We start from the raw sequence: 13,514 nt of genomic DNA, 5'->3' as shown, positions 1-13,514 counted from the left end.
GGTGTGTTGGTGTGCCCTGGACTGGGCGAAGTGGGAGTGCTGGGTTCTGATGATGGTGAGTGGTCTTGGTTTCTGTTAGTAAGATTCTTACGTTTACCTTTCGCCATCTGGTAATCTCTGGAGCTAGTTGTTATAGTTGTCTCTGTTTAGAGATTGTTCTTCTGGTGATTCTGATTAACGTCTATCAGCAGACCTGGGAGACAGGCTCTCTCCTCTGAGTTTCCGTGGTTAGAGCACTGTCTGCTGGCAAGCTCTCCTCTTACAGGGAAGGTGCACAGATATCTGGTGTTCGGACCTCCTCCTGGCCAAAGAAGAAGGCCCAAAACAGGACCTTTCCCAGGTGCTGTGTTGCTTTGGCAGGTCACAGANGCTGTCAGCTTCTGTGGTGCATACTCTTACCTGTGCAGACTAAGTTCCTAAGTTCGTTGGAGTCCTGGAACCAAGATGGCGCTCCCTGCTCCTGAGGCAGAGGGCTCCCGTGTCAGGTGGATTCCTGTCCAATGGCTGGGAGGGTGGCTGGATGTCTGTGGCCTGAAAAGGGTGCTGCCTCAGTGGCTCTGTGGCTCCTGCCTGTCCCAGAAGCTGTCTGCCTCTGTGGTGCACACTCTCACCTGTGTAGACTAAGTTCCTAATTTTGGCAGAGTCCCTGAGCCTGTATTTTTTATGAATGATTTAAAAATACTGAATTCACTTTGAGCATCATGACAAAATTAGCATAATTGAATGAATATGTCACATAAAATGTGTTGTATGATACATGTTAAAGGCACAATTTTTGTTTTTTGTAATTAGTCATGTAATTTATCACCATACAAATTATTATAATTACACAATATTTGTTACTACTTTTACGTACGTGACATATTTTGATCAAGATAGGTTGTAATAAAATGTTGGCATAATCTCACTTAACATAACATAAAGCCATTTAAAAGAATAGTCAACATATTCAGGAGCTTATTCTCAAAACTAGAAATTTTGAGATCCTGGAAAGTATGAGTAGTTCAGTATAATTGAAAGCCAATTTATTTTATCTTAGTACCTTTATAGCACCATGTATTCCAAAGTAGATGATCAGCAATCTGAAATAATGAGGAATAAAGGAGAGAAAAACTTTGACATTCTTCATTCCTGCTCATGGTAGTTTTTATAAACAATGGAGACTATTCTTGTTATTATTTTATTGAAACAAACATTTATAGATTCTGAGTATGATGCATTTTCTGAATGAAAATTTGGTTGTAAAAAACAATGATATATATTTTATACACACATTGGCCACAAAATGACATTGATGGGTCTCTGATTATTATTCATTAAGCACTTTGATCTAAGCTTTCTAAATGATAAGGTAATGGACCTGGCACTTTAATCCAGAGACCAGAGCTCATACTGTCTTTATGTGTCTGCCTTTCTTGTCCAATATTCATTTTCAGAGTAAAAATGAACAAGCAAACAAAGTTCCAGTAAAGGAGAATTGATTTGCTGCAATGTCTTCAGTTCTTTCAACTGACACTAATGATGAGTTCTAGGAAGCCAGTTAAAAATATGGATTACAATTTTTATTTTCTCTCCTTTTTGCTCTTCACAACTTGGTGAGGCACAAAAAATAAAAATCACAAATGTTTGGGTATTTTATAGGCTTATAGCATTTTTTTCAAGTTTTTTCTTTCACCAACTTTGATTTATACTTGCTTTTAAAGCATATTGAGTCCCATTCTCATCTCACTAGCAGTAGGAGTATCCCTCATAAATCCTTGATACTGCCAACTTACACAAAAGAAAGGATTGTTCTGGATTGCATGGCATATATATCATCTAAGAGGCTGGGAAAACATGGGAAAGAACAAGAATTATATTTTGTCTCTAAGTATAGAAATGTGTACATGCATCATACACTCTTTATTTAGAATAAATCAACTGGAATCTATTGCAACATCAAAATAGTAAGTGAAAGAAATTTTAAGGGTGTAGAATCAAAATTAAGTGGATTTTTTTCCTATCAATAATATTAAAATATCATTCATTGTAAGTTTTGGGAAATAATTATTGTAATTTTTGAACAATTTGGGAGAATAACATTAGATTATCTTTAGTAAAGCATTTGAGAAATTTTACCTTCCGAAAACCTGTCAAAATTCTACATGTACATATTAGCAAGACTATATTTGAAAAAATACTTATATGAATGTTAATAAAAAGCAAAATTTTCCACAATACATAGCATAGTTATCTAAAAACATGTACTTTTAACACCCTAAAGAATAACCATATGCTTTGTGCATACTTTGGTTTTAGATTTTTTTAAAAATATATTAAGGATTTATCTTATAAAATAATTACCAAATAGTTTCAAACATGTAGAGACAAATTAAAAAAAAAAACTATTTTTCTAATATACGTTTTATCTATAACTAAACATAAAGAAATGCCCCTTTAAAAAAATAAAACAAGGGAGTATTGGGGGACTGACAGTAATAAATATCCATATTCAGGTGGATAATACGTTCTGACAAAGGAATTAGAATTAAGTAAAAGAAAACAATTTACCCATTCTTTGGAAATTTTCTGTAATAGTTCAGTCATGTTTACAAATGATAACTTTACCAAGTTTTCAGATTCTATAATACCAGCTTCAATGGCAAATTTCCTCAAGCAAAGACACATGATTTCTAAGACAATTTGAGTATAAACTGTATTGGGGGCCCAAACTATTAAAAAAAATCTCCAATTATTTTTTTAAATTTAGGTGACAAAAATTTGTAGTTCAAAGTGTGACTGTGTTTATGTGTGTTTGTGGGTTAATAAGAGTTGCCTTTAACCACAATACATATTAAGAACCGAAGGCAGAAAAGTGGAAAGTCTCAGGACTATATTTTTTGTTTTATATCATGTGTAGTTACTGTTACAGTAATTACTATCAACAAGAACATCAACAAAACCTTCAGTTGTCTTCTTCTTGCAATCCACATATCGCCAACAGACAATGCATATCTTTATAGTAACATCTGTCTCATGTCACTCATTGTGATGCTGATCTTGTCAAAATTAGTTGTTGTGATAATCTACATGTATTTTATGTTTACTAACAACAGGAGAATAATGTTTGTCTTTATTTTAATTTAATTTTATGGAACTGGCATCTTTTGTAGAGCATCAATGATTAGTTTGTTGAAAACATGTCTCAGGAGAAATGACTGCTGTCTTAAGTGTTAATGAAATATTGAGGCACATGTAAGTGGCTGATTTTGGCTTTGGGTGTTGATATGTTAAAATACTACACGATTTGTTGCCTATTTCCTCCCTAAGATTTTATTTCTATTAATTTAAAATGTTACAAACCATATCTGCATGCCACAATTTCACTCTTGGAGTTTTCAACTGGGAGATTCTACCAATTCAACCCTTAGGATTAAAAAGTGAAAACTGGAGAAGGATCCATTTTGTTGTCCTTTTTGTTCATGTTTCAAATAAAAATAACCCTGTACAGTGGAGACAGTCCCATCAAAATTCCCCTGTCTTTCTATATTAGTATATATAATAACATGAAGTGTTTGTTGTCAAAAAGGTCTCAATTTCTCATTTTGTCATCTTAATATTCAACTGGATGCAGATAAGAATGTTCTTATTCTTTAGCTTTATAATGATGAGAATTATTTCTGTGGCAATATTTAGAAAGGACTGGTTCCATCATTGTTCAGTGAGTGAGGTAACCCAGTAACAAAAGAACATATATGGTATGTACTTACTGATAAGTGGATAGACAAGTTTCTCAGAAAATCCTGGATACAATTCACAGACCATATGAAGCTCAAGAAGAAAAAAGATCAAAGTGTGGATGATTCAGTCCTATTTGGAAGGGGGAACAAAATAATCAGGACAGGTAGATGTAGGGAGGGACTTGTGAGGGAAAGAGGAGGGGAAGGGGAGAAAGGGAGTGTGGGAGGAGACTGGAGAGATGTACAGAGTCAGGAAATTGAACAGAAAAGGAAAAGAGCTAGGGGTGGGGAACTGAAGTTAGCCATCCCAGTGTCCTACATGCCAGGTAAACAAGAGGCTCCCAGGACCCAACAGGGAAATACCCAACAAAGGGAGAGAACCTGTAGGGACCATATCCAGAGGTTAGGAACGACCCTTGGTTTAGGGATGTAGCTACCCACCAATCTCAAAAATGTTAACCCAGAATTGTTCTTGTCTAAAGGAAATACAGGGACAAAAAGTGAAGCAGAGACTGAAGAATAGGCAATCCACAGACTGCCACATCTGGGGATCCATCCCACATGCAGCCACCAAACACTATTGCTGATGCTAACAATTGCTTGCTAATAGGAACTTGGTATAGTGGTCCCATGAGAGGTTCTGCCAAACCTGACCAGTACAGATGTAAATGCTTGCAGCCAACTGTCTGACTGAGGACAGGGACCCCAATAGAGGAGTTAGGAAAAGGACTGGAGGAGCTGAAGGAGTTTGCAAGCCCATAGGAAGAACAGCAATATCAATCAACCAGACACCCCAGAGCTCCCAAGAACTAAACCATTAACTAGAGTACTCCAGCTACATATGTAGCAGAGGATTGCCTTATGTCGCATCAGTGGGATGGGAGGTTTGATCCTGTGAAGACTTGATGCCCTAGCATAGGGGAATGCTAAGGCCCTGAGTCGAGAGTGAGTGGATGGGTTGGGGAGCATCCTCAGAGCAGCAGAGGGAAGAGGGAGGGATTGAAGAGGGGATAATATTTTATGTAAATAAATAAAATAACCAATAAAAAGAAAAGAAAAAATTATTATCCTTTTCCATCCATGCCATCAATAAACTAGTCAGGGTAATTTCCCATTCTAGTATCAGCACAGGCTCCTCATCATATTATTTCACAGAGGTGAATTTTGAGAGTCTTCTGGATTCTGTTTTTATTTAGACGGCATTTTCTTTGCATTTACTATCAAAAAACTGTGAATTCTTGAAGAAGCTTTCATTTTGAATCCAGACCAAAAAAGGAACCAAGATCCGGGATGACTGTGTGCCTACACATATTATTAGGTGAGAAGCTACACTCAACTGCTAATTATATTTATGTAAGTAACTTTGAGTTGCCAGACAAGATCTAGTTTCTTGATACTGACTCATTCAGTAGACAAGGTGCCAAATTTCGATGTACATTATCTAGAAATGAAAAGAGACTGAGATCTGCAAGTCTCATATGCATGCTTGACCTAAAAGAAAATCTCAACTAAGTGGCTTCATTCCTCAGTAATATATCTTGGGAAACTGTATTATACAAATTAAGATGAAACATTATCTTAGTACAATTCAATATTTAGAAATTAAGATGTTATTTCCCACATGATTTTTTTCTTTACATTCATAACTATAGTTACCTAGTGATGCTGACAGAAGTCATAACAAAGAAATACCATTTTGAATAACTTATCAATTTAATTAATTTAATAATTCTCTAAAGCATCAAATATACTGAAGTAGGTGTGTAGGATACTGGTGTTATTATGACCTACAAATATTATTTTCTCCAAGTGACACTTCAGTGAATAAACCATATGTGTACACTAGCTACTTTTTTACACAGGTTAATGTATATAAAAATCATTTTAGGTATAAGATTCTTGACTGTTATAAGATTTTCACAGGAATACACTGTGTAGATTCCCAGTTTCATCTTCCCGTTTTGCTTTCCTCCTTCACGAGCCCTGATCCACCATAATTTTCCACATTTTCTTTTTCAGTTACCACAAACCCAGAAACAAACAAGTTGGTCAGCTGCAGATTTTAACTTCTAAAACCTTAAGTGAAAATGGATCTTTCCTCCTTTTAAATTTTCTCCCTCAATTAATTGCCATAGGACCAAAATCATGACAGTTGCACTGCTATTTTTTCACTATTCTTTGTCATGTAAGGTTTAGCTAAAATATCTTAACTATGGCTAACAGATTGGAGAAACAATCAAGAAGTTTCAGAGCAGATTTCCAGGATGATAAATCTACCTTATTTTACTTTTTATTTCATATCTTCTATTTATTTATTTATCTTTATTTATTCTTTTCTTTTATTTTTACAGTCCAGACTTTATCCACTACTTGGTCCACCCTCTGACTGTTTCACATCACATACCTCTCCCCGATCTCCAAGATGATATCCTCACCCCCCACCCTCACCCCACCAGACCTCCTCACTCCCTGGGGCAGCAAGTTACATGAGGGATAAGTGCATCTTCTCAAAGTGAACCCAGACCCTGCAGTCCTCTGCTGTTTATGTGTTCAGGGTGAGGGTAGAGTGGGATGGGGCTCATATCAGCTGGTGTATATTGCTTGGTTGATGGCTAGGTGTTTGAGAGATCTCGGGGAGGGGGAGATCCAGGTTAGCTGAGATTGCTGGTCACCCTCCTCCTCGTATTCTTCCAGCTTTCCCTAATTCAACTACAGGGTTCAGAAGCTTCTGTCCATTGGTTGGTTGTAAATAACTTCATCTGACTCTTTCAACTGCTTGTTGGGCCTTTTGAGGGCAGTCATGATAAGTCTCTGTTGGTAACTGCACCATAGCATCAGTATGTCAGGTCTTGTGGTCTCCCCTTGAGAGATTCCAATTTGGACCTGTCGCTTAAGGTAAAGAAGGTCCAGTGACAAGTCAAGATCTACTTTATGATAAATACAGTCATCATACCTAGGATGACTTTTTGAATGTGTAACAGTCAGTCCTATTCTGATTATTTTACTATTACAATGACTAAGGTTATATTCTTGTCACTAATTTTAAGCATTCATTTATTTAAGACATTTAATCTTTTTAATTTAGTAAAAATAACTTTATTTAAAATGTGCTGAGTTCCATGAGAAGAAATAGTACTGTTTGAAAACCCCAGGTTTTACTGCTAATCTTAAAAATGAAGAGTAGCAAAATGATAAGAAAATAGCACCATTCTCAATTATTTCTAAATTACAGCTGTTCATACTTGCCAACAGTTGAAAAAATTATGAAAAGATGTACAGATGATCCAGGAAGTTGTTATTAAAAATAAATGGAAATTTTATCTCTTTGTGAACAGATAAAAACTCTCTACTTCACAATAATACATTCATATAACTGTGATTGGTTAAGCCAAATTAATCTTATTAATAAGACATACATAAATAATATATCATATATTAATTATTAAAATAAAAATTATATCTGGAAAAGGTAAATGGCTGTTATTCTAAGATACTCGCCTACAAATTATCAGTATACATGTGAACATTAACCTAAGTGTTCATGTTAATGGTTTTTTCATTATCGGAGTATAGCTTAAAGGCTATATTTTTAATTGTTATTTATTTATAAAACTCATACAGGATGTAATAGTCACTCTTTCCTCTTAAAAACATTGTTTTTAACTTAATAATTACCTATTTTCTCCAGTAGATATGAGCTGTCTTACCATGATTCAATGACATAGATTAGTTTGTCTGGCACATTAGACATTTTTGTGTTGTTAAACATATTTTCTGCTGGGAATATTCCATCATTAATTAAATAAGGACCATAAAATACTTGGGTAAATATAATTTTAGGGAAACTCGTGCTGCATTCAAGTTAACATATGAAGTTTTCAATGTATGCATTTCCTTCTCTGAATCGATTGTGTTTCATGTTCTCATGCACTCTCTCTCTCTCTCTCTCTCTCTCTCTCTCTCTCTCTCTCTCTCTCTCTCGTACTCTGTCTTCCTGCCTGCCTATCTACACACACACTTATCCGTATTCTCAAAATCATCAAATATCAAGCACTGAATTTTATAAATGAGGAACTCAAGATTGGCATAAATTATTGACTTTGTAAGCACTACAAAACAAAGTAGTAGAGATATTTTGACATTTTAATTTGTATATAACTTTCATGATTTCCAGGCCACTGTACTCCATAATTTTAATGAGTTTAAAATAGAAATTGGATTATAAAGCTAGAAATCGAATTTTTCTGCCTAGATTGAAAACTGCTAATAGAGGAGACAAAGAAAGTCATTTAATGCTTGTGTGCATCTTTATATTATATATCGCACTGAATACCAATTGTGAAATTTAGTGGAAAAGAAAGGGAAGTAAATAATACAAAAAAGTAAAGTAGAAGAGTTGAGTATTTCCCTGTGGGATAATATACATGACAAAATCATCAACAGCTGAGAGGATAATAGATGCTGTATAGCCATCTGGAATGCCAAGTGCAGCGTAAATAGCAAGAAATAAGGGGAAACAGATGGGTGTTTTGTCTTTCTTACTGTATTCCCAAGAACCAAAGGATTCCATTTGAATAGCCAAGGGCACAACAACCTAATATAATAGCTAGACTGTAGTAATAAACAAAGGGAGAAAAATTGCTAATGTTCAGAGGAGGGTATGATCACAAGTTATCATTTGGGAGAAAAAAAGAAGAAAAAAAGAGAAATATTTTAATGCAGTATTTGAAATAATTGTCCCCTAAATTATAAATATTGTAGTAACATTTGTGGTATGTCTGACAAATTACTACTACTATATTTTAATCCACTGATTTTGAACTGCATAAAATAATGTAGGACAATAATGAGATTATAACATTTCAATTAAAATGTCTATTTTGTCAATACTTTTAAGTATTTTCTATTACTGAGTATAATGTAAATTTGATATACATTTGTTTCTTGACATCTTTAACTACATAAAATATAGAGTCAAAAAAGTAATTAATAATAACTACTAAACAACACATTGTATTGAAAACCAAGACAAGAGCATAATAGAAGAGTCTTAAATCAAATAGTCTGTAATAATACAAGTACTAGAGAAAATATCATTGCAACATATTTGGTGGAGATGGAGGAGAGGAATCTTAGTAACACAAGGGATTATAGTTATTGTATATGCCATTTTTCTACACTGTAATTATCAGGAACTGTGCTTATATGAAGGATAAAATATAAACAGCATTTATTTGGGATAAGCAATTTTGATGAATTTGAATCTAGTATTCAGAAGAAAAACTAAAACAAAATCAGAAAAAAAGTAGGTTTCAGTAATTTTACACTTAATACACACACATACATATACACACAAAAAATAAAAGAAATTTTCTTTTGTTGTTTGTTTGTTTGTTTGTTTGTTTGTCTGTTTAGTTGTTTGAAGACAGTATCCTGCTATGTAGCTCCTGCTGTCCTGGAAATCTCTGCAGTGACCAGACTGGCCTGGAACTCAGAAAAATTCACCTGCCTTCATAACCTAAGTTCTGGGATTAAAGGTGAAAAAACTAAAAAAACTAGAAAAAACTAAAGAGATATAAGTAATAAGTCAAACAACATATTAATATCATAATGATACCCCTATGCTTTAAAAATTGCCTATGACTGATTTCAAAACAATAGATTTAGACTACAATTTTGCTGTGAATTTGATTCTTTGCTGTTGGTTTTTACTAAATTTCTTCATGTTTTCTTCTGTTAGCGGGGCTTCTTAGAAAAGTTACAGGATAAATTCTTCTCACTGGACAATTTTCAAATCACATTATTTATTTAGTTTTTGCTGTATAGAAGCAGAAGATATTTTGTATAAGATTATGAAACCAAGGAATCAATCTTTACATTAATATGTTTTTCTACTCAGATGTCATTGATTCCAGGATGATAATGGTAGACAAATCTAGGTAACCTATGTTAACTATCACAACTGATTCTTTCTGTTCTGAAAGAGAAGGCTCTCCCTTTCTAAACAAACTTATTAGATTAACAAATGCTTGAATGAATCACAAGGGTTGTGCATATAGAATGGAAATATTAGACAGTATTTAACACTACACTACCAGATAAAAACATTTTCAACATTTGTTAGAGAACAATTTTTAATAAGAATTGTTTACTACCAACTGGCTCTTCCCTAGATTCAGCCTTTGGGCCTCCACTCCATTCTTAGCAGCTCCCAGTGGTGCCTGGAAGTCCGAGAGCCTGAGGACTAGACAGCCCTGGCTGTCATTTCAGGTTGTCAGACTCCTGAACCAGCTCCACCTGTCTCACACCTCAGACTGCACTTTCCCACCTCTGGAGCAGTGTTCCATGGCTTCCCTACAGCCCAAAACCCAACAGGTGATAGCAAAAAAGATAAAGATAGCAACAGTCAAACTTTTGGAGTTCTGCCTACTCAAATGTTTATGCCTTGAGGCAGAGCTGACGCAAGTCCCACAACCCTACAACTGGGTCCAAATGTGGGGCTCAAACCTAAGACAGTGAGATTCAGAATCTCATGCTCTACCCACTGACCTCAGTGGACAACTGTGCTGCGTGTACTTTGGTTTGCAACCATGGGTAGTCATTTGTCCCTTCTACCAGAGGAAAGTGACTCCTTCTGGCAGATGGGAACTGGTTTCACAAGTTCATGATGAATGCTGGCTATGTCTGGCTAAGTTCATTTCTGGATATTTGAACTGCTTCTGAGAACTAAAAATGGCAATTATTAAGTAGCCTAAGTATACTCCTATTTATAACCTGGAGTCATTTTTATAAAATTTTCAATTAATTAAATACTAGTTGCATTCAGAAGAATTAAATTTAGCACAAAAATAAATCATTTTAAAAACACTAAAATTATCATTTTTCTAAGTTTGATTAGATAGGTTTGAATATTTTCTCATAAAAAAGGAAGACTGCTTCATAACCTAGATATTTATGTTAATCCCAAGATTTGACAGAAAAAAAAACAAAAACTCCATCACATTTTACCAAATTTGAAAGAAGTTTAATTAAATACTATATAGTGACCAAGAGATTGACTTGGGTCGGAATCATTCTGTAGAATTTCTGACCTTCAGCCATATGTTTGCAGGGGCTTATACAGACAAGCCCCTGTGGTACTTTCCCAGGAGGCTTTGTTACTTCCAAAGGACTACAGTTCTCAGCATTCCAGGATGTTATCTGGTTCCTGGGCAGGTAGGACTCACAGGTTAATTTGGGGAATTACAATGTGTATGAATTATATAGAATGTTCTTTTTTTTCTCAACTGACATTTACTCTTACCTCATAAACTCAACATGCCTGCAAACACTGCCTTCAGATCATCTAGAAAAACCAACATTTCTAGTGTTCACCTGGCAATGAATGAACAAAAACTAAGACAGTAAATCAAAGGAATCCAATCAATCCATTAAAATCAAATGTTGTCATTTTTGACATTTGATGTGGATAGAACTTCAAATTTATTGAGGAAAAAAAAACAGACACAGGAAGATATCAACCACAGAATATTATCCACATGTAGAAACTTAAGTAGTGAATGTTACAGACATGTTTAGTAGAATTTTAGTTTTCAGAAGCTAGGGAGAATGAGGGGGTAGGATAATACTGAAAAAGGCCAATCAAAAATAATGAAACCATATTTTGAAAGGCAAGAGAAGTTCTGTCCATTGATAAGGACACAGCATCTTTATGAAATGTTAGAGGACATAATTGGGAACACTTTAGCATAAAGAATTGATAAATACTTGAGTACATAGACCTTTTACTAATTCTATTGCATAATGGGTACATAGTCTGTCACAAAAAGGTCCAGTCTTTTGTGTTTCTGTATGCAGAGGGAGAAATACATTTAACTAAAATACTAGAAGTGTGTTTTAAAAGTTGATATTGAAGAAATGGTGAATGAAGGTTAAATAAAACACTTTTTTCATTATTTAAGAGAGAAATTAGTTCAAGGCCAGCCTGGTCTACAAAGTGAGTTCCAGTACAGTCAGGGCTACACAGAGAAAACCTGTATCAGAGAGAGAGAGAGAAAGAGAGATAGAGAGAAAGAGAGAGAGAGAGAGAGAGAGAGAGAGAGAGAGAGAGAGAGAGAGAGAAATTAGATGAAAGCATATTGATAAATACAGTTGACAGATAAGCAAAATGAGAGATAAGCCATAAAAATATTGTCAAGCAATCAGTTTCATATAACACCACTGTCCATCATACACCTTTGGGGCATGTGGTGGCTGCCCTCTTGTGGCATTTGAGGTCACTTACCCACACATATTTGATTTATATGTACACAAGTATACACACATTAATAAATTACATATTTGAAATAGTAATAAGAAGTAATGTTTTATTTTAAAAGGTATTTGAGCTACTCACTTATGTTTTATTATAAATTCACTAAAAGTTCTTAGCTTGGAATTTGGATATAGTTTTAAACAACGTCAATGTCCACCAAAAAGAAAATTAATTTAGAAGTGATAGTTGCTAGGCTATGTATCTGCCTCACTGCTGGGGTGCCCTAGCACTGGCCAGTCACTCAGGGGAGACAGAACACTGTCTGTAGCAAGAGTCCCCTTGGTATTGCAAAGATCATATGCCCCAGTAGAGGGGAATGCCAGGGCCAGGAAGCAGGAGTGGGTGGATTTGGGAGCAGGGTGGGGATAGGGTATAAGGGGCTTTGGGGATAGCATTTGAAATGTAAACGAAGAAAGTATCTAATAAAAATGCCTTAAAAAATAAAGTTAGCAGACAAAAAAAAGTCCCATTTTCTGTTTCCCCAAGTGAGAAACAGCAGAGTCCCAGTAGGTTGTTGTGGTTCCTAGTCTCCAGTGTGTCCAGGCACCTCCGGGGCACTGTTGGGAGTTGAGAATGTGGTCTGTGCCTCCATACTTCCTCTCGGGACATCTATGTGCCAGGGAGCAAGGGGATAAGCCTGGTGCCAGGGCAGAACCAGGCCTGGTTTCAAGTGAGTCTCAAGAGTCCAGAGGGGCTGGGAGAGAGAGAGGGCAATCTCTGGGAGATGTATGCATAGATTGACGAATAGAGTGGGTTCCTTGATGGAGATGCTCCTTTATCCAAACTGTTTTATTTAAGGATGGAGATGAATAAATAGACTTTACTTCAGGTAAACCAGGAATTCAATATCAATTTAATTGAGGGAAGGAATGCCCAGAAATGAGAAACTTCCTGGCTAAATATTGTGGGCCTATCTAAGTAATTTATTATAATGCAGAACTCTAGTTTTGTATGCTACTTGAGCAATTGTCATAGATTCTCAGTGGGGTGTCGTCGTTATGCATTAGAATAGAGGTAGTTTATGTATTAGATCAGGTAGTTTGGCAGGGAGATAGCACCACACCCACCTTTCGCAATTCTAAGATTTCCTCAAGTTGGAGCCTCTTCAACTTTACCAGTTCTGTCTGATGGCACTGTCCACTTGCCCCAGAGACAGTGATTTTTAAGTGAAGCAATTTTACAATAACCCCATAGACACTATATTTACCTATAAGCCAGTGTCTTTGGTTATTTCTGATGACCAGCCTGGATGGGGAAATTGAATGGTTGTTTTCAAGATAAAAAGAGAGCTATTGAATGAACAAATCATCAGAAAAGTAGAACAAGGGAAACACATTTTAAAATGTATTTTAAGTAGAATATCATTTGCATATATCTGGAAGGCTGCCTGTAATATATATTTAAAGTATGCAGATCCAAGAGAAAATCCAACCAAAGGAGATTTACTGAGGTTGTAAGACAACAGATCTCAATATAGAATG

Source organism: Mus caroli, chromosome 3 (assembly GCF_900094665.2).
Source record: "Mus caroli chromosome 3, CAROLI_EIJ_v1.1, whole genome shotgun sequence".
In the NCBI taxonomy this organism is placed as follows: Eukaryota; Metazoa; Chordata; class Mammalia; order Rodentia; family Muridae; genus Mus; species Mus caroli.
Note: the sequence above shows the minus strand (reverse complement) of the source record.